The sequence below is a fragment of the Triturus cristatus genome, chromosome 1_1, assembly GCF_964204655.1.
Source record: "Triturus cristatus chromosome 1_1, aTriCri1.1, whole genome shotgun sequence".
NCBI lineage: Eukaryota > Metazoa > Chordata > Amphibia > Caudata > Salamandridae > Triturus > Triturus cristatus.
In genome coordinates this window covers 751,380,667-751,408,642 of record NC_140579.1, presented here as the reverse complement: position 1 = coordinate 751,408,642, position 27,976 = coordinate 751,380,667, and positions in this window count along the sequence as shown.

Genomic DNA, 27,976 nt, shown 5'->3' with positions numbered 1-27,976 from the left:
TTCTCCAGAGGCGCTCGAGTTTTTTGCAAGTCTTTCTTAGTTCGCGCAGCTCAGATGTAAACCAAGGAGATTTAAATGTTTGCTTTTTACTGGGAAGCAATTTATTGGGAAGAGCTGCGTCGAGGGATTTAGCGATCCAGGAGCGGAGTTGGTGGTCTGTGACAGATGGGTCTGGGTCGAGAAGGGGAGTGGTGGATAGTAGTGTACTGTTCCAGACATCTGTATCCAGTTTAGACCAAGGGCGGGATGGGGCTTGAGGGGGGGGGGTCTATTTAGGGGTTCCATGGAGATCAGGTACTTGAAAGGAATCAAGTAATGATCTGACCAGGGGATCAGTAGGGGCTCGGTTGCAATCATGAAAGCATGAACCCCTATACTACACAAACATCACTGCACTACCCTAAACCCTAAAACACTACCCCAAGCATGAACCCCTATACCACACAAACACCACTGCACTGCCCAAAACCCTAAAACACTACCCCAAGCACGCCCCCTACACTACACAAACACCACTGTACTCCCCTAAACCCTAAAGCACAGCCCTCAGCACGACCGTCTTCACTACCCAAACACAACTGCACTACCCTAATCCCCAAAACACTACCCCCAGCACGACCCCTAAACGACCCAAACAAAACTGCACTACCCTAAACCCTAAAACACTACCCCCTATAGTACACAAACACCACAGCACTACCCTAAACCCTAAAACACTACCCCCAGCACTGCCCCTACACTACCCAAACACTACTGCACTACCCTAAACCCTAAAACACTACCCCAGGACGACCCCCTACACTACCCAAACACGACTGCACTACCCTAAACCCTAAACCATTACCCCAGCACGATCCCCTACACTACCCAAACACCACTGCACTACCCTAAACCCTACATCTATCCCAGGCACAACCCCCTACACTACACCAATACCACTGCATTACCCTACACCCTAAAACACTACCCCCAGCCCGACCCCCTTTACTACCCAAACACCACTCTACTACCCTAAACCCTAAAACACTTACCCCAGCACGACTCCCTACACCACACAAACACCACTGCACTAACCTAAACCCTAGAAACACTACACCCAGCACGACCCCCTATACTACCCAAATACCACTCCACTACCCTAAATCATAAAACACTACCCCCAGCACGACCCCCAAACACCACTGCACTACCCTAAACCCTAAAACACTACTCCTAGAACTACCCCTAATACTACACAAACACCTCTGCACTACCCTAAACCCTACAACAATACCCCCAGCAGTACCCTATACACTACCCAACACCACTGCACTACCCTAAACCCCAAAACACTTCCCCAGCATGACAACCTACACTACACAAACAACACAGCACTACCCTAAACCCTAAAACACTACCCCCAGCAGTACTCTCTACACTACCCAAACACACCTGCACTACCCAAAACCCTAAAACACTACCCCCAGCATTACCCCTACACTACACAAACCCTACTGCACTACCCTAAACCCTAAAACACTATCCCCAGCATGACCCCCTACATTACCCAAACAACACTGCACTACCCGAAACCATAAAACACAATCCCCCACACAACCCCCTGCACTACCCAAACACCACTGCATTACCCTAAACCCTAAAACACGACCCCTACATCATACAAACACCACTGCACTACCCTAAACCCTAAAACACTACCCCAGCACGATCCCTACACTACCCAAACATCACTGCACTACCCTAAACCCTAAAATACTACTCTCAGCACTACCCCTACACTACCCAAACACCACTGCACTACCCTAAACCCTAAAACACTACCCCTAGAACTACCCCCAATACTACACAAACACCACTGCACTACCCCAAACTCTAAAACAATACCACCAGCAGTACCCCCTATACTACCCAACACCAGTGCACTACCCTAAACCCTAAAACACTACCCCCAGCATGAACCCCTACACTACCCAAAGACCACTGCACGACTCTAAACCCTAAAACGCTACCCCAGCACGACCCCCTGCACTACCCAAACACCACTGCATTACCCTAAACCCTAAAACACGACCCTCTACACTACACAAACACCACTGCTCTACTCTAAACCCTAAAACAGTACTCCCAGCACAACCACCTACACTACCCAAACATCACTGCATTACCCTAAACACTAAAACACGTCCCCCTACACTACAGAAGCACTACTGCTCTACTCTAAACCCTAAAACACTACCCCAGCACGACCTCCTACATTACACAAACACATCTGCACTGCCCTAAAACACTACCCCAGCACAACCCTCTACACTACCCAAACACCACTGCGCTGCCCTAAGCCCTAAAACACTTCCACCATGACGATCCCCAAACATCACTGCACTGCCCTAAACCCTAAAACCCTACCCCCAGCATGACCCCCTACAACACCCAAACACCACTGCACTATCCTAAACCCTAAATATACCCTAGTATGACCCTCTACACTACACAAACACCACTGCACTACCCTAAACCCTAAAACATTGCTCCAGAACGTACCCTTATAATACACAAACACAACTGCACTGCCCTAAACCATAAACCCTAAAACACTACCCCCAGCATGACCCCCTATACTACACAAACACCACTGCACTACCCTAAACACTAAAACACTACCTCCAGCATGACCCCCTACACTACCTAAACACCACTGCAGTACCCTAAACACTAAAACACTACCCTCAGTGTGACCCCCTACACTACACAAACACCACTCCACTACCCTAAACCCTAAAACACTGCTCCAGAACGTCCCCTTACACTACACAAACACAAATGCACTGCCCTAAACCCTAAAACACTACCCCCAGCATGACCCCTATACTACACAAACACCACTGCACTACCCTAAACACTAAAACACTACCTCCAGCATGACCCCCTACACTACCTAAACACCACTGCAGTACCCTAAACACTAAAACACTACCCTCAGTTTGACCCCCTACACTACACAAACACCACTGCACTACCCTAAACCCTAAATCTACCCACAGCATGACACCCTACACTACCCAAACTCCACTGCAGTACACTAAACGCTAAAACACTACCCCAGCACGACCCTCTACATTACCCAAACACCATTGCACTGTCCTAAAACACTACCCCCAGCATGCCCCCCTACACTACACAAACACCACTGCACTGCCCTAAACTCTAAAACACTACCCCCAGCTTGACCCCCTACTCTACACAAACACAACTGCACTACCCTAAACGCTAAATCTCCCCAGCACGACCCCTACACTACACAAACACCACTTCACTACCCTAAACCCTAAAACACTACGCACAGCACGACCCCCTACACTACTCAAACACCACTGCACTACCCTAAACCCTAAAACACGACCACCTACACTACACAAACACCACTGCACTACCCTAAACCCTAAAACACTACCCCCAGCATGACCCCCTACACTACACATACACCACTGCACTTCCCTAATCCCTAAAACCCTACCCCCAGCACGACCCCCTACACTACCCAAACATCACTGCACTATACTAAACCCTAAATCTACCCCAGTAAAACCCCTTACAATACACAAACACCATTGCACTACCTTAAACCCTACATCTACCCCCAGCACAACCCGCTACACTACACAAACACAACTGCACTACCCTACAACCTAAAACACTACCCCCAGCATGACCCCCTACACTACACAAACACCACTGCACGACCCTAAATGCAAAAACACTACCCCCAGCATGACTCCCTACACTACCCAAACACCACTGCACTACCCTAAACCCTAAAACACTACCCCCAGCGCGTCCCCCTACACTACACAAACACCACTGCACTACCCTAAACGCTAAAACACAACCCCCAGCTCAACCCCCTAAAATACCCAAACACCACTGCACTGCCCTAAACCCTAAAACACTACCCCCTGCTTGACCCCCTACACGACACAAACACTACTGCACTGTCCTAAACCCTAAAACACTACCCCCAGCACGACCCCCTACACTACCCAAACACCACTGCGCTGCCCTAAACCCTAAAACACTACCCCATCATGACCCACTACACAACACAAGCACCACTGCACTGCCCTAAAAGCTAAAACACTGCCTGCAGCTCGACCCCCTACAGTACCCAAACACCACTGCATTACCCTTAACCGTAAATCTACCCCCAGCATTACCCCCTACACTACACAAACACAACTGCACTACCCTCAATCCTAATACACTACCCCCAGCAAGACCCCCTACCCTACACAAACACCACTGCACTACCCTAAACCTTAAAACACTACGCCAGCATTTATTTATTTATTTTTATTTTCTGGATTTATAAAGCGCGTAGCTACCCGTGGGCGTCCCAGCGCTGAGACTTAGCCTGTCTGATCCAATAGGGGGGAAGGAAGGGGGGGTCAAAGTGTCAAGAAACAATGCAATTAGGGAAATAATCAAGTTTTCAAGCGCTTGCGGAAGGAGAGCAAGTCCGTTTCTGTTCGGATGGAGAGAGGAAGCGCGTTCCATAGCTTAGGGGGGTTAAATGCAAAGTGACGGCCTCCTGAGCGTGCTCTTCTTATTCAAGGGGTACTAGCCAGAGAAAGAGTATTTGACCTCAGCTGCCTGATAGATTGATGGGGCTTAATGAGAGGTCTCAGTATAGGTGGGCCTCTGCCATGGAACATTTTGTGTGTAATACAAAGAGATTTGAAGGCAATTCGTTCCCGGATTGGGAGCCAGTGAGGAGATTTAAGGGCAGGTTGCGCGGAACATCTAGAATTAGTCCCAGTGAGGAGCCTAGCGGCTGCATTCTGGACATGTTGCAATTTATTGATAACTGAGGATGGAGCACCTAGATACAGGGCGTTTCCATAGTCCAGTTTTGAAATGATCAAGCCTTGAATCAAAAGCTTTCTGGACTGCGGAGGGATAAGGGGAAAAATCTTCCTCGCTGTCCGCATAAGGCCGAAACAGGTGCCGGCTGTATTCCTTGCTTGGGCTTTAAAGTTGAGATCTTGGTCCAACCAAATGCCCAAGCTCTTAATTTCCTTTTTTGGGGTGGTAGGGATCCCCATACAAGACGGCCATGAAAGGGAAGTGGGAAGTTTACGAGAATCGCCAAGTAACAGTATCTCCAATTTCTCACCATTAAGTTTAAGGCAAGAATCACACATCCATGTGGATATGCTCTGAAGGCATGAGGACAGGTTCTCCATACAGTTGGCTGACTGATTTAATGAGACGACCAATTGAGTGTCGTCGGCGTACATGACTACCTTTATTCCACAAGGTGACACGATATCTTCGAGGGGAGACATGTACACGTTGAAGAGAGTGGGGCTCAAGGAGGAGCCTTGAGGAACCCCACACTGAAGCGGAAGCGCTCTGGAGTATACATTTCCGTCAACCACCTCGAAGGTCCTATGTTCCAGAAAGGATTTAAGCCAGTCCAGCGCGGAGCCAGTGACTCCTACCCTGGAGAAACGTGGACCAAGATGGTGTGGTCCACCGTATTGAATGCAACACTTAGGTCCAAGAGGATCACTGCCACTGATCCTCCCGAATCCAGGATAGTTCTTGCTTCTTCGGTCACGGCTAGGAGGGCGGTGTCGGTGCCCTGCCCTGGTCTAAACCCTGTCTGGGAGAGGCGGAGGAGGTTGATGGATTCTAAGAAAAAAGAAAGTTGCTGATTCACAACTTTTTCTGCCACCTTACTAATCCCTGGAAGAAGGGAAATTGGCCTAAAGTTAGCCAGATCGGAAGAATCTAGGTGGGGCTTTTTCAGGAGGGCGTGAACTATGGCTCTTTTCCAAGAGGTAGGAACGATACCTTGGGTAAGAGAAGCGTTGATGAGTTTGGTTAGTAGAGGAGAAATAATGGGGGCAACCAATTTTAATTTATTCATGGGGGCTGGATCTGTGGGAGCTCCGCTTTTTATTGAGGTGAAGATGGTAAGTAGTGTCTCTGTAGATACTGGAAAAAAACAGTTGAGACAGGGAGCATCAGGGAAAGTGGAAAAAGATATTGGGTCCAACGGAGTGATCTGGGAAGGGAGTGTATTTAAAATTTTGGTGATTTTGGAGGAGAAAAACTCGGCTAATTGATTAGATCTAGTGCCTGAAGGATCAATGGTAGGCAGGGGAACTGGGACTTTCATCAGGGAACGGATGATCCGGTAGGTTTCCTTAGAGGAATTGGCTGCGGCTTGTATTTTACCTTCGTAATAGGAGGCTTGGGTGTTTTTTAAACAAGTTTTGTAGTGCTTCATAGCTAATTTATACTCTCCTTTGCTCTTTGTTTCCCAGTCCTTTCTCCAAAGGCGCTCGAGTTTTTTGCAAGTCTTTCTTAGTTCGCGCAGCTCAGATGTAAACCAAGGAGATTTAAATGTTTGCTTTTTACTGGGAAGCAATTTATTGGGAAGAGCTGCGTCGAGGGATTTAGCGATCCAGGAGCGGAGTTGGTGGTCTGTGACAGATGGGTCTGGGTCGAGAAGGGGAGTGGTGGATAGTAGTGTACTGTTCCAGACATCTGTATCCAGTTTAGACCAAGGGCGGGATGGGGCTTGAGAGGGGGGGGGGTCTATTTAGGGGTTCCATGGAGATCAGGTACTTGAAAGGAATCAAGTAATGATCTGACCAGGGGATCAGTAGGGGCTCGGATGCAATCATGAAAGCATGAGCCCCTATACTACACAAACATCACTGCACTACCCTAAACCCTAAAACACTACCCCAAGCATGAACCCCTATACTACACAAACACCACTGCACTACCCAAAACCCTAAAACACTACCCCAAGCACGCCCCCTACACTACACAAACACCACTGTACTCCCCTAAACCCTAAAGCACAACCCTCAGCACGACCGTCTTCACTACCCAAACACAACTGCACTATCCTAATCCCAAAAACACTACCCCCAGCACTACCCCCAGCACGACCCAAACAAAACTGCACTACCCTAAACCCTAAAACACTACCCCCTATAGTACACAAACACCACAGCACTACCCTAAACCCTAAAACACTACCCCCAGCACTGCCCCTACACTACCCAAAAACTACTGCACTACCCTAAACCCTAAAACACTACCCCAGGACGACCCCCTACACTACCCAAACACGACTGCACTACCCTAAACCCTAAACCATTACCCCAGCACGATCCCCTACACTACCCAAACACCACTGCACTACCCTAAACCCTACATCTATCCCAGGCACAACCCCCTACACTACACCAATACCACTGCATTACCCTACACCCTAAAACACTACCCCCAGCCCGACCCCCTTTACTACCCAAACACCACTCTACTACCCTAAAACCTAAAACACTTACCCCAGCATGACTCCCTACACCACACAAACACCACTGCACTAACCTAAACCCTAAAACACTACACCCAGCACGACCCCCTATACTACCCAAATACCACTCCACTACCCTAAATCCTAAAACACTACCCCCAGCACGACCCCTTACACTATCCAAACACCACTGCACTACCCTAAACCCTAAAACACTACTCCCAGCACTACCCCTACACTACCCAAACACCACTGTACTACCCTAAACCCTAAAACACTACTCCTAGAACTACCCCCAATACTACACAAACACCTCTGCACTACCCTAAACCCTACAACAATACCCACAGCAGTACCCTATACACTACCCAACACCACTGCACTACCCTAAACCCCAAAACACTTCCCCCAGCATGACAACCTATACTACACAAACAACACGGCACTACCCTAAAACACTACCCCCAGCAGTACTCTCTACACTACCCAAACACACCTGCACTACCCGAAACCCTAAAACACTACCCCCAGCATTACCCCTACACTACACAAACCCTACTGCACTACCCTAAACCCTAAAACACTATCCCCAGCATGACCCCCTACATTACCCAAACAACACTGCACTACCCGAAACCATAAAATACTACTCTCAGCACTACCCCTACACTACCCAAACACCACTGTACTACCCTAAACCCTAAAACACTACCCCTAGAACTACCCCAATACTACACAAACACCACTGCACTACCCCAAACTCTAAAACAATACCACCAGCAGTACCCCCTACACTACCCAACACCAGTGCATTACCCTAAACCCTAAAACACGACCCCTACACCATACAAACACCACTGCACTACCCTAAACCCTAAAACACTACCCCAGAACGATCCCTACACTACACAAACACCACTGCACTACCCTAAACCCTAAAACACTACCCCCAGCACGACCCCTTACACTACCCAAACATCACTGCACTACCCTAAACCCTAAAATACTACTCTCAGCACTACCCCTACACTACCCAAACACCACTGTACTACCCTAAACCCTAAAACACTACCCCTAGAACTACCCCAATACTACACAAACACCACTGCACTACCCCAAACTCTAAAACAATACCACCAGCAGTACCCCCTACACTACCCAACACCAGTGCACTACCCTAAACCCTCAAACACTATCCCCAGCATGAACCCCTACACTACACAAACACAACTGCCCTACCCTAACCCCTAAAACACTACCCCCAGCATGCTACCCTACACTATACAAACACCACTGCACTACCCTACTGCACTACCCTAAACCCTAAAACACTACCCCCAGCATGAACCCCTACACTACCCAAAGACCACTGCACGACCCTAAACCCTAAAACACTACCCCAGCACGACCCCCTGCACTACCCAAACACCACTGCATTACCCTAAACCCTAAAACACGACCCTCTACACTACACAAACACCACTGCTCTACTCTAAACCCTAAAACAGTACTCCCAGCACAACCACCTACACTACCCAAACATCACTGCATTACCCTAAACACTAAAACACGTCCCCCTAAACTACAGAAGCACCACTGCTCTACTCTAAACCCTAAAACACTACCCCAGCACGACCTCCTACATTACACAAACACATCTGCACTGCCCTAAAACACTACCCCAGCACAACCCTCTACACTACCCAAACACCACTACGCTGCCCTAAGCCCTAAAACACTTCCACCATGACGATCCCCAAACATCCCTGCACTGCCCTAAAACCTAAAACCCTACCCCCAGCATGACCCCCTACAACACCCAAACACCACTGCACTATCCTAAACCCTAAATATACCCTAGTATGACCCTCTACACTACACAAACACCACTGCACTACCCTAAACCCTAAAACATTGCTCCAGAACGTCCCCTTATAATACACAAACACAACTTCACTGCCCTAAACCCTAAACCCTAAAACACTACCCCCAGCATGACCCCCTATACTACACAAACACCACTGCACTTCCCTAAACACTAAAACACTACCTCCAGCATGACCCCCTACACTACCTAAACACCACTGCAGTACCCTAAACACTAAAACACTACCCTCAGTGTGACCCCCTACACTACACAAACACCACTCCACTACCCTAAACCCTAAAACACTGCTCCAGAACGTCCCCTTACACTACACAAACACAAATGCACTGCCCTAAACCCTAAAACACTACCCCCAGCATGACCCCTATACTACACAAACACCACTGCACTACCCTAAACACTAAAACACTACCTCCAGCATGACCCCCTACACTACCTAAACACCACTGCAGTACCCTAAACACTAAAACACTACCCTCAGTTTGACCCCCTACACTACACAAACACCACTGCACAACCCTTAGCCCTAAATCTACCCACAGCATGACACCCTACACTACCCAAACTCCACTGCAGTACACTAAACGCTAAAACACTACCCCAGCACACCCCCCTACAATACCCAAACACCACTGAACTGCCCTCAACCCTAAAACACTAACCCCGGCATGACCCCCTACACTACACAAAAACAACTGCACTGCCCTAAACCCTAAAACACTACCCCCAGCACGACCCTCTACATTACCCAAACACCATTGCACTGTCCTAAAACACTACCCCCAGCATGCCCCCCTACACTACACAAACACCACTGCACTGCCCTAAACTCTAAAACACTACCCCCAGCTTGACCCCCTACTCTACACAAACACAACTGCACTACCCTAAACCCTAAAACACTACCCCAGCACGAACCCTTATACTACACAAACACTACCGCACTACCCAAAAGCCTAAAACACTACCCCCAGCATGAACCCCTACACTACACAAACACTACTGCACTACCCTTAACCCTAAAACTCTATCCCAAGCACGACCCCCTACACAACACAAACACCACTGTACTAGCCTATACCCTAAAACACTACCACCAGCACGACACCCTTCACTACCCAAACACGACTGCACAACCCTAAACCCAAAAACACTACCCCCAGCACGACCCCCCATACACTACCCAAACACCACTACACTACCCTAAACCCTAAAACATGACCCATTACACAAAACAAGCTCCACTGCACTACCCTAAACCCTAAATCTACCCCCTGCACAACCCCCTACACTGCACAAACACCACTTCAATATCCTAAACCATAACACATTACTCCCAGCACGACCCCCTAAAGTACCCAAACACCACTGCACTACCCTAAAACACCACCACCTACACTACCCAAACATCACTGCACTATACTAAACCCTAAATCTACCCCAGAAAAACCCCTTACAATACACAAACACCATTGCACGACCCTAAACCCTGAAACACTACCCCCAGCGCGTCCCCCTACACTACACAAACACCACTGCAATACCCTAAATGCTAAAACACTACCCCCAGCTCCACCCCCTACAATACCCAAACACCACTGCACTGCCCTAAACCCTAAAACACTACCCCCGGCATGACCCTCTACACTACACAAACACTACTGCACTGTCCTAAACCCTAAAACACTACCCCCAGCACGACCCCCTACACTACCCAAACACCACTGCGCTGCCCTAAACCCTAAAACACTACCCTCAGCATGAACCCCTACACAACACAAGCACCACTGCACTGCCCTAAAACCTAAAACACTGCCTGCAGCACGACCCCGTACACTACCCAAACACCACTGCATTACCCTTAACCCTAAATGTACCCCCAGCATTACCCCCTACACTACACAAACACCACTGCACTACCCTCAACCCTAATATACTACCCCAAGCAAGACCCCCTACCCTACACAAACACCACTGCACTACCCTAAACCCTAAAACACTCCCCCAGCATGACCCCCCATACTACCAAAACACCACTGCACTACCCAAAACCTTAAAACACTACGCCAGCATGAACCCCTATACTACACAAACATCACTGCACTACCCTAAACCATAAAACACTACCCCAAGCATGAACCCCTATACTACACAAACACCACTGCACTACCCAAAACCCTAAAACACTACCCCAAGCACGCCCCCCTATACTACACAAACACCACTGTACTCCCCTATACCCTAAAGCACTGCCCTCAGCACGACCGTCTTCACTACCCAAACACAACTGCACTACCCTAATCCCAAAAATATTACCCCCAGTACGACCCCCTAAACGTCCCAAACAAAACTGCACTACCCTAAACCCTAAAACACTACCCCCTACACTACACAAACACCACGGCACTACCCTAAACCCTAAAACACTACCCCCAGCACTACCCCTACAATACCCAAACACTACTGCACTATCCTAAACCCTAAAACACTGCCCCCAGCACGACCCCCTACACTACCCAAATACGACTGCACTACCCTAAACCCTAAACCATTACCCCAGCACGATCCTCTACACTACCCAAACACCACTGCCCTACCCTAAACCCTACATCTACCCCCAGCACAACCCTCTACACTACACCAATACCACTGCACTACCCTACACCCTAAAACACTACCCCCAGCACGACCCCCTACACTACACAAACACCACTGCTCTACCATAAACCCTAAAACACTACCCCCAGCAGGACCCCCTACACTACCCAAACATTACTGCATTACCCTAAACCCTAAAACATGACCCCCTACACTACACAAGCACCACTGCTCTACTCTAAACCCTAAAACACTACCCCAGCATGACATCCTACACTACACAAACACCTCTCCACTGCCCTAAAACACTACCCCAGTACGACCCCCTACACTACCCAAACACCACTGCGCTGCCCTAAACCATAAAACACTTCCACCATCACGATCCCCAAACACTACCCAAACACCACTGCACTGCCCTAAACCCTAAAAACCTACCCCCAGCGCGACCCCCTACACTAGCCAAACACCACTGCACTATCCTAAACCCTAAATCTGCCCTAAACCCTAAAAACCTACCCCCAGCGCGACCCCCTACACTACACAAACACCACTGCAGTACCCTAAACCCTAAATTACTACCCCGAGCATGATACCCTACACTACACAAACACCACTGCACTACCCTACTGCACTACCCTAAACCCTAAAACACTACCCCCAGCATGACCCCCTACACTACCGAAAGACCACTGCACTACCCTAAACCCTAAAACACTACCCCCCGCACGACCCACTGCACTACCCAAACACCACTGCATTACCCTAAACCCTAAAACACAACCCTCTACACTACACAAACACCACTGCTCTACCCTAAAATCTAAAACACAACTCCCAGCACGACCCCCTACACTACCCAAACATCACTGCATTACCCGAAATAATAAAACACGTCCCCCTACACTACACAAGCACCACTGCTCTACTCTAAACCCTAAAACACTACTCCCAGCATGACCCCCTATACTACCAAAATACCACTGCACTACCCTAAACCCTAAAACACCACCCCCAGCGTGAACCCCTATACTAAACAAACACCACTGCACTACCCTAAACCCTAAAACACTACCCCAAGCACAACCCCCTACACTACACAAACACCACTGTGCTACCCTAAACCCTGAAAGACTATCCCCAGCACGACCCTCTTCACTACCCAAACAGAACTGCACTACCCTAATCCCAAAAACACTACCCCCAGCCTGACCCCCTAAACGACCCAAACACAACTGCACTACCGTAAACCCTAAAACACAACCCCCTATACTACACAAACACCACTGCACTACCCTAAAACCTAAAATACTACCCCCAGCACGACCACCTGCACTACACAAACACCACAGCACTACCCTAAACCTTAAAACACTTCCCCCAGCACTACCCCTATACAGACCCTGCAGGATTTTGCTATTTTGCGATTTTGCGGTTTGCCGCGAAATTGGCACTTTTGTAAAAATGCCGCGATTTTTACAAAAGTGCCCGCGAAATCGGTAATGTGCACAATCAGACAGCAACTGCTGGTGACTAAGTTTAATGGGGAGATGCTTCTTCCCAATATGACAAATGTAGGTGGCAGGCGAGAGAAGGGCAGGCGGCAAGCTTCCTGGTTACAGAGTTGGCACAAGTAAGGGCCAGGTGGACGAAAGGTGTCGGGCATCATGGCCCAAAAGGCAGTACAGGAAGATGAGATGAGGACAAAGGCAGGAAGGAGTGGGATGGCAGCGAGCACCTTAGGGCAGAACCTGGCGCGGGTAGAAATCAAGAGAGGAGGACATTTTCCAGGTATCAAGTGAAGTGACAAGGTAAGACCAGGATATGAGTTGATGAGGTGGCAACTGGATAAAAGCAGGGATTAGAGGAAAGGTAAACAGGAAGGGACCATCTTGGGGGCAGAATGGGATACAGGCAGGTAATTTATAGGAAGCAAGGTGATGGGTACCATGGAGACAAGGGACCAGAACAGGACACTTAGCGCGCAGGCAGTGAACCCAATGGGGGAGATCAGGTGAAAAGAAGTCACACTCTGGAAACTGTCAGGCGGCAAGGAAGTGGTGGAGAGAGGACAGAGAAGCAGCAAAATCCATCCATACATGTCCTGTGTATATGTCTGTCACCCTAGCCGAATAGTAAAAAAACAAGCATTTGCAATGCAATAGGTCTCACATTTACGCGAGTTCCAGCTCCTGGCATTGTAAATGACAATGCCTTTTATTTATGTTTTGGTTTATAAAACATAAATAAATGGCATTGTCATTTACAATGACAATAGTTTGAACGCGCGTTCATTGAACGTTGTGCCCCTCCGCCCCCTTCACTTGTGAAAACATAAACGGTCGGAGCCCTAGCCAGACCCTCCGGGATTTCGCGATTTGCCTTGAAGTATTACACGGTTGTATAGTGCCTTTATTATTAGTTTCTCCTCAGCTGCTCCAAAGTGGATTCCACAGGTCATATACTATGACTGGTTGAATAATTTAAATTTCACCATTGGCGCTTCTTGTAGTGCAAGGGGGAGACAGACAGACCGTTTCCCTGGATTCCTCACAGACAGCTAGGAGTTGTGGAGCCAGAATTTCACAATCAAACCATTTGCCCTTGGGACCTTGCCAGAGGGAAGGCTCCGATTCACCAGTACAATCTCCTCAATCGATATGTGCTTGTCAAGATAATGACAGTGAGCCCCCTCACCAATAGTGTCAAAACGGAAGGTGATGGGTGCCTGCCTGAGGTCAGACTTAGATTGGTAAAGGTCAGTATATAGGGGAGAGACCAGTTAAAAATATCCTCAGCATCATGTACAGTGGTATAGTCTTCCTGGGGCATTTCAATAACGTCAGACTTGGTCCATGAGTGGCATAGTAAGCGTGCCAAGGTTCTGCCCTGTCTGTACCCTCTCCATATCGTCTGGCTCTAGGCCCCAAGCCCAAATAACAGAGCTCTCCTTCCGTTATTTCTCTTTTTCCCCCAAGATTAGCGTGGATCGCAGCCTGCACCAGTGTCTTGCTCCACAAAAATGTTTTACATCACTAAGGTAGGTTCTGGAATACCATTTCCCATGGGATGCTACCAGCCCATCTTTTATGGGCTTCTCAGAACCTATACTAAAGCAAATGGAGAAATGCATTTCCAAGTGGAAACAGCCTTCACCTATGGGCTGCTTCCTCTGTTCCATATCCCAGGTTGCCTATTTCAAAAGCGGAATACTCTGATAAAACAGTTTCCATTGATTTAAGGCTGAGAATGAAAGATTATGAGTAAAATAAATTGCCGCAAAAATGCCGCTAAATTTCCATATTTGTGCCGCTAAATTTCCATATTAGTGCCGCTAAATTTGCTAAACCCTGCCGCTATATCCTGGGGGGTCTACCCGAACACCACTGCACTATCCTAAACCCTAAAACACTACCCCCAGCACGACCCCCTACACTACCCACACACCACTGCACTACCCTAAACCATTACCCCTAGCACGATCCCCTACACTACCCAAACACCACTGAACTACCCTAAACCCTACATCTATCCCAGCACAACCCCCTACACTACACCAATACCACTGCACTACCCTACACCTTAAAACACTACCCCCAGCACGACCCCCTACACTACAGAAACACCACTGCACTACCCTAAAACCAAAAACACTTACCCCAGCACAACCTCTACACCATACAAACAACACTGCACTACCCTAAACCCTAAAACACTACCCCAGCACGATCCCTACACTACACAAACACCACTGCACTACCCTAAAACCTAAAACATTACCCCCAGTACGACCCCTTACACAAGCCAAACATCACTGCACTACATTAAACCCTAAAACACTACTCTCAGCACTACCCCTACACTACCCAAACATCACTGCACTACCCTAAACCCTAAAACACTACCCCTAGAACTACCCCAATACTACACAAACACCACTGCACTACCCCAAACTCTAAAACAATACCACCAGCAGTACCCCTACACTACCCAACACCACTGCACTACTCTAAACCCTAAAACACTTATCCCCAGCATGACCCCCTACACTACACAAACACAACTGCACTACCCAAAACCCTAAAACACTACCCCCAGCATGATACCCTACACTATACAAACACCACTGCACTACCCTACTGCACTACCCTAAACCCTAAAACACTACCCCCAGCATGAACCCCTACACTACCCAAAGACCACTGCACTACCCTAAACCCTAAAACACTATCCCCAGCACGACCCTCTTCACTACCCAAACAGAACTGCACTACCCTAATCCCAAAAACACTACCCCCAGCCTGACCCCCTAAATGACCCAAACACAACTGCACTACCGTAAACCCTAAAACACAACCCCCTATACTACACAAACACCACTGCACTACCCTAAAACCTAAAACACTACCCCCAGCACGACCACCTACACTACACAAACACCACAGCACTACCCTAAACCCTAAAACACTTCCCCCAGCACTACCCCTATACAGACCCTCCAGGATTTTGCGATTTTGCGATTTTGCGGTTTGCCGCGAAATCGGCACTTTTGTAAAAATGCCGCGATTTTTACAAAAGTGCCCGCGAAATCGGTAATGTGCACAATCAGACAGCAACTGCTGGTGACTAAGTTTAATGGGGAGATGCTTCTTCCCAATATGACAAATGTAGGTGGCAGGCGAGAGAAGGGCAGGCGGCAAGCTTCCTGGTTACAGAGTTGGCACAAGTAAGGGCCAGGTGGACGAAAGGTGTCGGGCATCATGGCCCAAAAGGCAGTACAGGAAGATGAGATGAGGACAAAGGCAGGAAGGAGTGGGATGGCAGCGAGCACCTTAGGGCAGAACCTGGCGCGGGTAGAAATCAAGAGAGGAGGACATTTTCCAGGTATCAAGTGAAGTGACAAGGTAAGACCAGGATATGAGTTGATGAGGTGGCAACTGGATAAAAGCAGGGATTAGAGGAAAGGTAAACAGGAAGGGACCATCTTGGGGGCAGAATGGGATACAGGCAGGTAATTTATAGGAAGCAAGGTGATGGGTACCATGGAGACAAGGGACCAGAACAGGACACTTAGCGCGCAGGCAGTGAACCCAATGGGGGAGATCAGGTGAAAAGAAGTCACACTCTGGAAACTGTCAGGCGGCAAGGAAGTGGTGGAGAGAGGACAGAGAAGCAGCAAAATCCATCCATACATGTCCTGTGTAAATGTCTGTCACCCTAGCAGAATAGTAAAAAAACAAGCATTTGCAATGCAATAGGTCTCACATATACGCGAGTTCCAGCTCCTGGCATTGTAAATGACAATGCCTTTTATTTATGTTTTGGTTTATAAAACATAAATAAATGGCATTGTCATTTACAATGACAATAGTTTGAACGCGCGTTCATTGAACGTTGTGCCCCTCCGCCCCCTTCACTCGTGAAAACATAAACGGTCGGAGCCCTAGCCAGACCCTCCGGGATTTCGCGATTTGCCTTGAAGTATTACACGGTTGTATAGTGCCTTTATTATTAGTTTCTCCTCAGCTGCTCCAAAGTGGATTCCACAGGTCATATACTATGACTGGTTGCATAATTTAAATTTCACCATTGGCGCTTCTTGTAGTGCAAGGGGGAGACAGACAGACCGTTTCCCTGGATTCCTCACAGACAGCTAGGAGTTGTGGAGCCAGAATTTCACAATCAAACCATTTGCCCTTAGGACCTTGCCAGAGGGAAGGCTCCGATTCACCAGTACAATCTCCTCAATCGATATGTGCTTGTCAAGATAATGACAGTGAGCCCCCTCACCAATAGTGTCAAAACGGAAGGTGATGGGTGCCTGCCTGAGGCCAGACTTAGATTGGTAAAGGTCAGTATATAGGGGAGAGACCAGTTAAAAATCTCCTCAGCATCATGTACAGTGGTATAGTCTTCCTGGGGCATTTCAATAACGTCAGACTTGGTCCATGAGTGGCATAGTAAGCGTGCCAAGGTTCTGCCCTGTCTGTACCCTCTCCATATCGTCTGGCTCTAGGCCCCAAGCCCAAATAACAGAGCTCTCCTTCCGTTATTTCTCTTTTTCCCCCAAGATTAGCGTGGATCGCAGCCTGCACCAGTGTCTTGCTCCACAAAAATGTTTTACATCACTAAGGTAGGTTCTGGAATACCATTTCCCATGGGATGCTACCAGCCCATCTTTTATGGGCTTCTCAGAACCTATACTAAAGCAAATGGAGGAATGCATTTCCAAGGGGAAACAGCCTTCACCTATGGGCTGCTTCCTCTGTTCCATATCCCAGGTTGCCTATTTCAAAAGCGGAATACTCTGATAAAACAGTTTCCATTGATTTAAGGCTGAGAATGAAAGATTATGAGTAAAATAAATTGCCGCAAAAATGCCGCTAAATTTCCATATTTGTGCCGCTAAATTTCCATATTAGTGCCGCTAAATTTGCTAAACCCTGCCGCTATATCCTGGGGGGTCTACCCGAACACCACTGCACTATCCTAAACCCTAAAACACTACCCCCAGCACGACCCCCTACACTACCCACACACCACTGCACTACCCTAAACCCTAAACCATTACCCCTAGCACGATCCCCTACACTACCCAAACACCACTGAACTACCCTAAACCCTACATCTATCCCAGCACAACCCCCTACACTACACCAATACCACTGCACTACCCTACACCTTAAAAAACTACCCCCAGCACGACCCCCTACACTACAGAAACACCACTGCACTACCCTAAAACCAAAAACACTTACCCCAGCACAACCTCTACACCATACAAACAACACTGCACTACCCTAAACCCTAAAACACTACCCCAGCACGATCCCTACACTACACAAACACCACTGCACTACCCTAAACCCTAAAACATTACCCCCAGTACGACCCCTTACACAAGCCAAACATCACTGCACTACATTAAACCCTAAAACACTACTCTCAACACTACCCATACACTACCCAAACACCACTGCACTACCCTAAACCCTAAAACACTACCCCTAGAACTACCCCCAATACTACACAAACACCACTGCACTACCCCAAACTCTAAAACAATACCACCAGCAGTACCCCTACACTACCCAACACCACTGCACTACTCTAAACCCTAAAACACTTATCCCCAGCATGACCCCCTACACTACACAAACACAACTGCACTACCCAAAACCCTAAAACACTACCCCCAGCATGATACCCTACACTATACAAACACCACTGCACTACCCTACTGCACTACCCTAAACCCTAAAACACTACCCCCAGCATGAACCCCTACACTACCCAAAGACCACTGCACTACCCTAAACCCTAAAACACTATCCCCAGCACGACCCTCTTCACTACCCAAACAGAACTGCACTACCCTAATCCCAAAAACACTACCCCCAGCCTGACCCCCTAAATGACCCAAACACAACTGCACTACCGTAAACCCTAAAACACAACCCCCTATACTACACAAACACCACTGCACTACCCTAAAACCTAAAACACTACCCCCAGCACGACCACCTACACTACACAAACACCACAGCACTACCCTAAACCCTAAAACACTTCCCCCAGCACTACCCCTATACAGACCCTCCAGGATTTTGCGATTTTGCGATTTTGCGGTTTGCCGCGAAATCGGCACTTTTGTAAAAATGCCGCGATATTTACAAAAGTGCCCGCGAAATCGGTAATGTGCACAATCAGACAGCAACTGCTGGTGACTAAGTTTAATGGGGAGATGCTTCTTCCCAATATGACAAATGTAGGTGGCCGGCGAGAGAAGGGCAGGCGGCAAGCTTCCTGGTTACAGAGTTGGCACAAGTAAGGGCCAGGTGGACGAAAGGTGTCGGGCATCATGGCCCAAAAGGCAGTACAGGAAGATGAGATGAGGACAAAGGCAGGAAGGAGTGGGATGGCAGCGAGCACCTTAGGGCAGAACCTGGCGCGGGTAGAAATCAAGAGAGGAGGACATTTTCCAGGTATCAAGTGAAGTGACAAGGTAAGACCAGGATATGAGTTGATGAGGTGGCAACTGGATAAAAGCAGGGATTAGAGGAAAGGTAAACAGGAAGGGACCATCTTGGGGGCAGAATGGGATACAGGCAGGTAATTTATAGGAAGCAAGGTGATGGGTACCATGGAGACAAGGGACCAGAACAGGACACTTAGCGCGCAGGCAGTGAACCCAATGGGGGAGATCAGGTGAAAAGAAGTCACACTCTGGAAACTGTCAGGCGGCAAGGAAGTGGTGGAGAGAGGACAGAGAAGCAGCAAAATCCATCCATACATTTCCTGTGTAAATGTCTGTCACCCTAGCAGAATAGTAAAAAAACAAGCATTTGCAATGCAATAGGTCTCACATTTACGCGAGTTCCAGCTCCTGGCATTGTAAATGACAATGCCTTTTATTTATGTTTTGGTTTATAAAACATAAATAAATGGCATTGTCATTTACAATGACAATAGTTTGAACGCGCGTTCATTGAACGTTGTGCCCCTCCGCCCCCTTCACTCGTGAAAACATAAACGGTCGGAGCCCTAGCCAGACCCTCCGGGATTTCGCGATTTGCCTTGAAGTATTACACGGTTGTATAGTGCCTTTATTATTAGTTTCTCCTCAGCTGCTCCAAAGTGGATTCCACAGGTCATATACTATGACTGGTTGCATAATTTAAATTTCACCATTGGCGCTTCTTGTAGTGCAAGGGGGAGACAGACAGACCGTTTCCCTGGATTCCTCACAGACAGCTAGGAGTTGTGGAGCCAGAATTTCACAATCAAACTATTTGCCCTTGGGACCTTGCCAGAGGGAAGGCTCCGATTCACCAGTACAATCTCCTCAATCGATATGTGCTTGTCAAGATAATGACAGTGAGCCCCCTCACTAATAGTGTCAAAACGGAAGGTGATGGGTGCCTGCCTGAGGTCAGACTTAGATTGGTAAAGGTCAGTATATAGGGGAGAGACCAGTTAAAAATCTCCTCAGCATCATGTACAGTGGTATAGTCTTCCTGGGGCATTTCAATAACGTCAGACTTGGTCCATGAGTGGCATAGTAAGCGTGCCAAGGTTCTGCCCTGTCTGTACCCTCTCCATATCGTCTGGCTCTAGGCCCCAAGCCCAAATAACAGAGCTCTCCTTCCGTTATTTCTCTTTTTCCCCCAAGATTAGCGTGGATTGCAGCCTGCACCAGTGTCTTGCTCCACAAAAATGTTTTACATCACTAAGGTAGGTTCTGGAATACCATTTCCCATGGGATGCTACCAGCCCATCTTTTATGGGCTTCTCAGAACCTATACTAAAGCAAATGGAGGAATGCATTTCCAAGTGGAAACAGCCTACACCTATGGGCTGCTTCCTCTGTTCCATATCCCAGGTTGCCTATCTCAAAGCGGAATACTCTGACAAAACAGTTTCCATTGATTTAAGGCTGAGAATGAAAGATTATGAGTAAAATAAATTGCCGCAAAAATGCCGCTAAATTTCCATATTTGTGCCGCTAAATTTCCATATTAGTGCCGCTAAATTTGCTAAACCCTGCCGCTATATCCTGGGGGGTCTACCCGAACACCACTGCACTATCCCAAACCCTAAAACACTACCCCCAGCACGACTCCCTACACTACCCACACACCACTGCACTACCCTAAACCCTAAACCATTACCCCTAGCACGATCCCCTACACTACCCAAACACCACTGAACTACCCTAAACCCTACATCTATCCCAGCACAACCCCCTACACTACACCAATACCACTGCACTACCCTACACCTTAAAACACTACCCCCAGCACGACCCCCTACACTACACAAACACCACTGCACTACCCTAAAACCAAAAACACTTACCCCAGCACAACCTCTACACCATACAAACAACACTGCACTACCCTAAACCCTAAAAAACTACCCCAGCACGATCCCTACACTACACAAACACCACTGCACTACCCTAAACCCTAAAACATTACCCCCAGTACGACCCCTTACACTAGCCAAACATCACTGCACTACCCTAAACCCTAAAACACTACTCTCAGCACTACCCCTACACTACCCAAACACCACTGCACTACCCTAAACCCTAAAACACTAACCCTAGAACTACCCCCAATAGTACACAAACACCACTGCACTACCCCAAACTCTAAAACAATACCACCAGCAGTACCCCTACACTACCCAACACCACTGCACTACCCTAAACCCTAAAACACTTATCCCCAGCATGACCCCCTACACTACACAAACACAACTGCACTACCCAAAACCCTAAAACACTACCCCCAGCATGATACCCTACACTATACAAACACCACTGCACTACCCTACTGCACTACCCTAAACCCTAAAACACTACCCCCAGCATGAACCCCTACACTACCCAAAGACCACTGCACTACCCTAAACCCTAAAACACAACCCCCGCACAACCGCCTGCACTACCCAAACACCACTGCATTAACCTAAACACTAAAACACGTCCCCCTACACTACACAAGCACCACTGTTCTACTCTAAACCCTAAACACTACCCCAGCACGACCTCCTACATTACACAAACACATCTGCACTGCCCTAAAACACTACCCCAGCACAACCCTCTACACTACCCAAACACCACTGCGCTGCCCTAAGCCCTAAAACACTTCCTCCATGACGATCCCCAAACACCACTGTACTGCCCTAAACCCTACAACCCTACCCCCAGCATGACCCCCTACAACACCCAAACACCACTGCACTATCCTAAACCCTAAAACACTGCTCCAGAATGTCCCTTTACACTACACAAGCACCACTGCACTGCCCTAAACCCTAAAACACTACCCCCAGCATGAGCCCCTATACTACACAAACACCACTGCACTACCCTAAACACTAAAACACTACCTCGAGCATGACCCCCTACACTACCTAAACACCACTGCAGTACCCTAAACACTAAAACACTACCCTCAGTGTGACCCCCTATACTACACAAACACCACTGCACTACCCTAAACCCTAAGTCTACCCACAGCATGACACCCTACACTACCCAAACACCACTGCAGTACACTAAACGCTAAAACACTACTCCCAGCACACCCCCTTACAAAACCCAAACACCTCTGAACTGCCCTCAACTCTAAAACACTACCCCCGGCATGACCCCTACGCTACACAAACACCACTGCACTGCCCTAAACTCTAAAACACTACCCCCAGCTTGACCCCCTACTCTACACAAACACAACTGCACTACTCTAAAACCTAAAACACTACCCCCAGCACGACACTCTACATTACCCAAACACCACTGCACTGTCCTAAAACACTACCCCAGCATGACCCCATACACTACACAAATACCACTGCACTGCCCTAAACTCTAAACCACTATCCCCAGCTTGACCCCCTACTCTACACAAACACAACTGCACTACCCTAAACCCTAAAACACAACCCACAGCAAGACCCCCTACACTACACAAACACCGCTGCACTACCCTAAACCCTAAAACACTACCCCAGCATGAACCCTTATACTACACAAACACTACTGCACTACCCAAAGCCCTAAAACACTACCCCAGCATGAACCCCTACACAACACAAACACCACTGTACTACCCTAAACCCTAAAACACTACCCCCAGCACGACACCCTTCACTTCCCAAACACAACTGCACAACCCTAAAACCAAAAACACTACCCCCAGCACGACCCCTACACTACCCAAACACCACTGCACTACCTAAACCCTAAAACATGACCCATTACACAAACCAGGCTCCACTGCACTACCCTTAACCCTAAATCTACCCCCTGCACAACCCCCTACATTGCACAAACATCACTTCAACACCCTCAACCATAAAACATTACTCCCAGCACGACCCCCTAAAGTACCCAAACACCACTGCACTACCCTAAAACACGACCACCTACACTACACAAACACCACTGCACTACCCTAAAGCCTAAAACACTACCCCCAGCACGACCCCCTACACAACACAAACACCACTGCACTTCCGTAATCCCTAAAACCCTACCCCCAGCACGACCCCCTACACTACCCTAACATCACTGCACTATACTAAACCCTAAATCTACCCCAGTAAAAGCCCTTACAATACACAAACACCAGTGCACTACCTTATACCCTACATCTACCCCCAGCACAACCCCATACACTACACAAACACAACTGCACTACCCTACACCCTAAAACACTACCTCCAGCATGACCCCCTACACTACACAAACACCACTGCACAACCCTAAATCCAAAAACACTACCACCAGCATGACTCCCTACACTACCCAAACACCACTGCACTACCCTAAACCCTAAAACACTACACCCAGCGTGTCCCCCTACACTACACAAGCACCACTGCACTACCCTAAACGCTAAAACACTACCCCCAGCACAACCCCCTAAAATAACCAAACACCAATGCACTGCCCTAAACCCTAAAACACAACCACCGGCATGACCCCCTACACTACACAAACACTACTGCACTGTCCTGAACCCTAAAACACTACCCCAGCACAACCCCCTACACTACCCAAACCCCACTGCGCTGCCCTAAACCCTAAAACACTACCCCCAGCATGACCCCCTACACAACACAAGCACCACTGCACTGCCCTAAAAACTAAAACACTGCCTGCAGCACGACCCCCTACAGTACCCAAACACCACTGCATTACCCTTAACCCTAAATCTACACCCAGCATTACCCCCTACACAACACAAACACCACTGTACTACCCTAAACCCTAAAACACTACCCCCAGCACGACCCCTACACTACCCAAACACCACTGCATTACCTAAACCCTAAAACATGACCCATGACACAAACCAGGCTCCACTGCACTACCCTTAACCCTAAATCTACCCCCTGCACAACCCCCTACATTGCACAAACATCACTTCAATACCCTCAACCATAAAACATTACTCCCAGCACGACCCCCTAAAGTACCCAAACTCCACTGCACTACCCTAAAACACGACCACCTACACTACACAAACATCACTGCACTACCCTAAAGCCTAAAACACTACCCCCAGCACGACCCCGTACAAAACACAAACACCACTGCACTTCCATAATCCCTAAAACCCTACCCCCAGCACGACCCCCTACACTACCCTAACATCACTGCACTATACTAAACCCTAAATCTACCCCAGTAAAAGCCCTTACAATACACAAACACCAGTGCACTACCTTAAACCCTACATCTACCCCCAGCACAACCCCCTACACTACACAAACACAACTGCACTACCCTACACCCTAAAACATTACCCCCAGCATGACCCCCTACACTACACAAACACCACTGCACGACCCTAAATCCAAAAACACTACCACCAGCATGACTCCCTACACTACCCAAACACCACTGCACTACCCTAAACCCTAAAACACTACACCCAGCGTGTCCCCCTACACTACACAAGCACCACTGCACTACCCTAAACGCTAAAACACTACCCCCAGCACAACCCCCTAAAATAACCAAACACCACTGCACAGCCCTAAACCCTAAAACACAACCACCGGCATGACCCCCTACACTACACAAACACTACTGCACTGTCCTGAACCCTAAAACACTACCCCAGCACAACCCCCTACACTACCCAAACCCCACTGCGCTGCCCTAAACCCTAAAACACTACCCCCAGCATGACCCCCTATACTACCAAAACACCACTGTACTACCCTAAACCTTAAAACACTACGCCAGCATGAACCCCTATACTACACAAACATCACTGCACTACCCTAAACTCTAAAACAATACCACCAGCAGTACCCCCTACACTACCCAACACCACTGCACTACCCTAAACCCTAAAACACTGACCCCAGCATGACCCCCTACACTACACAAACACAACTGCACTACCCTAAACCCTAAAACACTACCCCAGCATGATACCCTACACTACACAAACACCACTGCACTACCCTACTGCACAACCCTAAACCCTAAAACACTACCCCAGCATGACCCCCTACACTGCCCAAAGACCACTGCACTACCCTAAACCCTAAAACACTACCCCCCGCATGACCCACTGCACTACCCAAACACCATTGCATTACCCAAAACCCTAAAACACGACCCTCTACACTACACAAACACCACTGCTCTACCCTAAAATCTAAAACACTACTCCCAGCACGACCCCCTACACTACCCAAACATCACTGCATTACCCTAAACACTAAAACACATCCCCCTACACTACCCAATCACCACTGCTCTACTCTAAACCCTAAAACACTACCCCAGCACGACCTCCTACACTACAGAAACACCTCTGCACTGCCCTAAAAGACTAGCCCCAGTACGACCCCCTATACTACCCAAACACCACTGCGCTGCCCTAAGCCCTAAAACACTTCCACCATCACGATCCCCAAACACTACCCAAACACCACTGCACTGCCCTAAACCCTAAAACCCTACCCCCAGCGCAACCCCCTACACTAGCCAAACACCACTGCACTTCCTAAACCCTAAATCTACCATAGTACAACCCCCTACACTACACAAAAACCACTGCAGTACCCTAAACCCTAAAACACTACCCCCAGCATGACACCCTATATTACACAAACACCACTGCACTACCCAAAACACTAAAACACTCCCCCCAGCGTGATCCCCTATAACTACACAAACACCACTGCACTACCCTAAACCCTAAATCTACCCACAGCATGACCCCCTACACTACACAAACACCACTGCACTACCCTAAACCCTAAAACACTACCCCAGCATGAACACCTATACTACACAAACACTACTGCACTACCCAAAACCCTAAAACATTACCCACAGCCTGAACACCTATACTACACAAACACCACTACACTACCCTTAACCCTAAAACTCTACCCCAAGCACGACCCCCTGCACAACACAAACACCACTGTACTACCCTAAACCCTAAAACACTATCCCCAGCAAGATACCCTTCACTACCCAAACACAACTGCACTACCCTAAACCCAAAAACACTACCCCCAGCATGACCCCCTACACTACCCAAACACCACTGCACTACCCTAAACCCTAAAACATGACCCACTACACAACACAACAACCACTGCACTACACTAAACTCTAAAATACTACCCCCAGCATAACCCCCTACACTACACAAACAACATGGCACTACACTAAACCCTAAACCACTACCCACTACACTACACAAACACTACGTCACTACCCTAAACCCTAAACCACTACCCCCAGCATGACCCCCTACACTATAAAAACACTACTGCAATACCCTAAACCCTTAAACGCTACCCCCAATACTACACAAACACCACTGCACTACCCTAAACCCTAAAGCAATGCCCCCAGCTTGACCCTTACACTACACAAACACCACTGCACTACCCTAAACCCTAAAACACTATCCCCAGTATGACCCACTACACAACCACAACCCCACTGCACTACCCTAAACCGTAAAACACTACCAACATCAGTACCCCACTACACTACCCAACACCACTGCACTACCCTAAACCCTAAAACACTACCCTCAGCTTGACCCCCTACACTACACAAACACCACTGCTCTACCCTAAACCCTAAAACACTACCTCCAGCATGACCCCCTACAATACACACACACCACTGCACTACTCTACTGTACTACAATAAACCCTAAAAAACTACCCTCAGTATGACCACCTACACTATCCAAATACCACTGCACTACCCTAAACCCTAAAACACTACCCCCAGCATGACCCACTACACTACCACAACACCACTGCACTACCCTAAACCCTAAAACACTACCCTCAGCAGTAACCCCTACACAACCCACACACAACCGCACTACCCTAAACCCTAAAACACTACCTCCAGCATTACCCCCTACACTACACAAACACCCTGGCACCACCCTAAACCCTAAAACACTGCCCCCAGCATGACCACCTACACTATCCAAATACCACTGCACTACCCTAAACCCTAAAACACTACCCCCAGCATGACCCACTACACTACCACAACACCACTGCACTACCCTAAACCCTAAAACACTACCCCCAGAACTACCCCAATACTACACAAACCCCACTGCACTACTCTA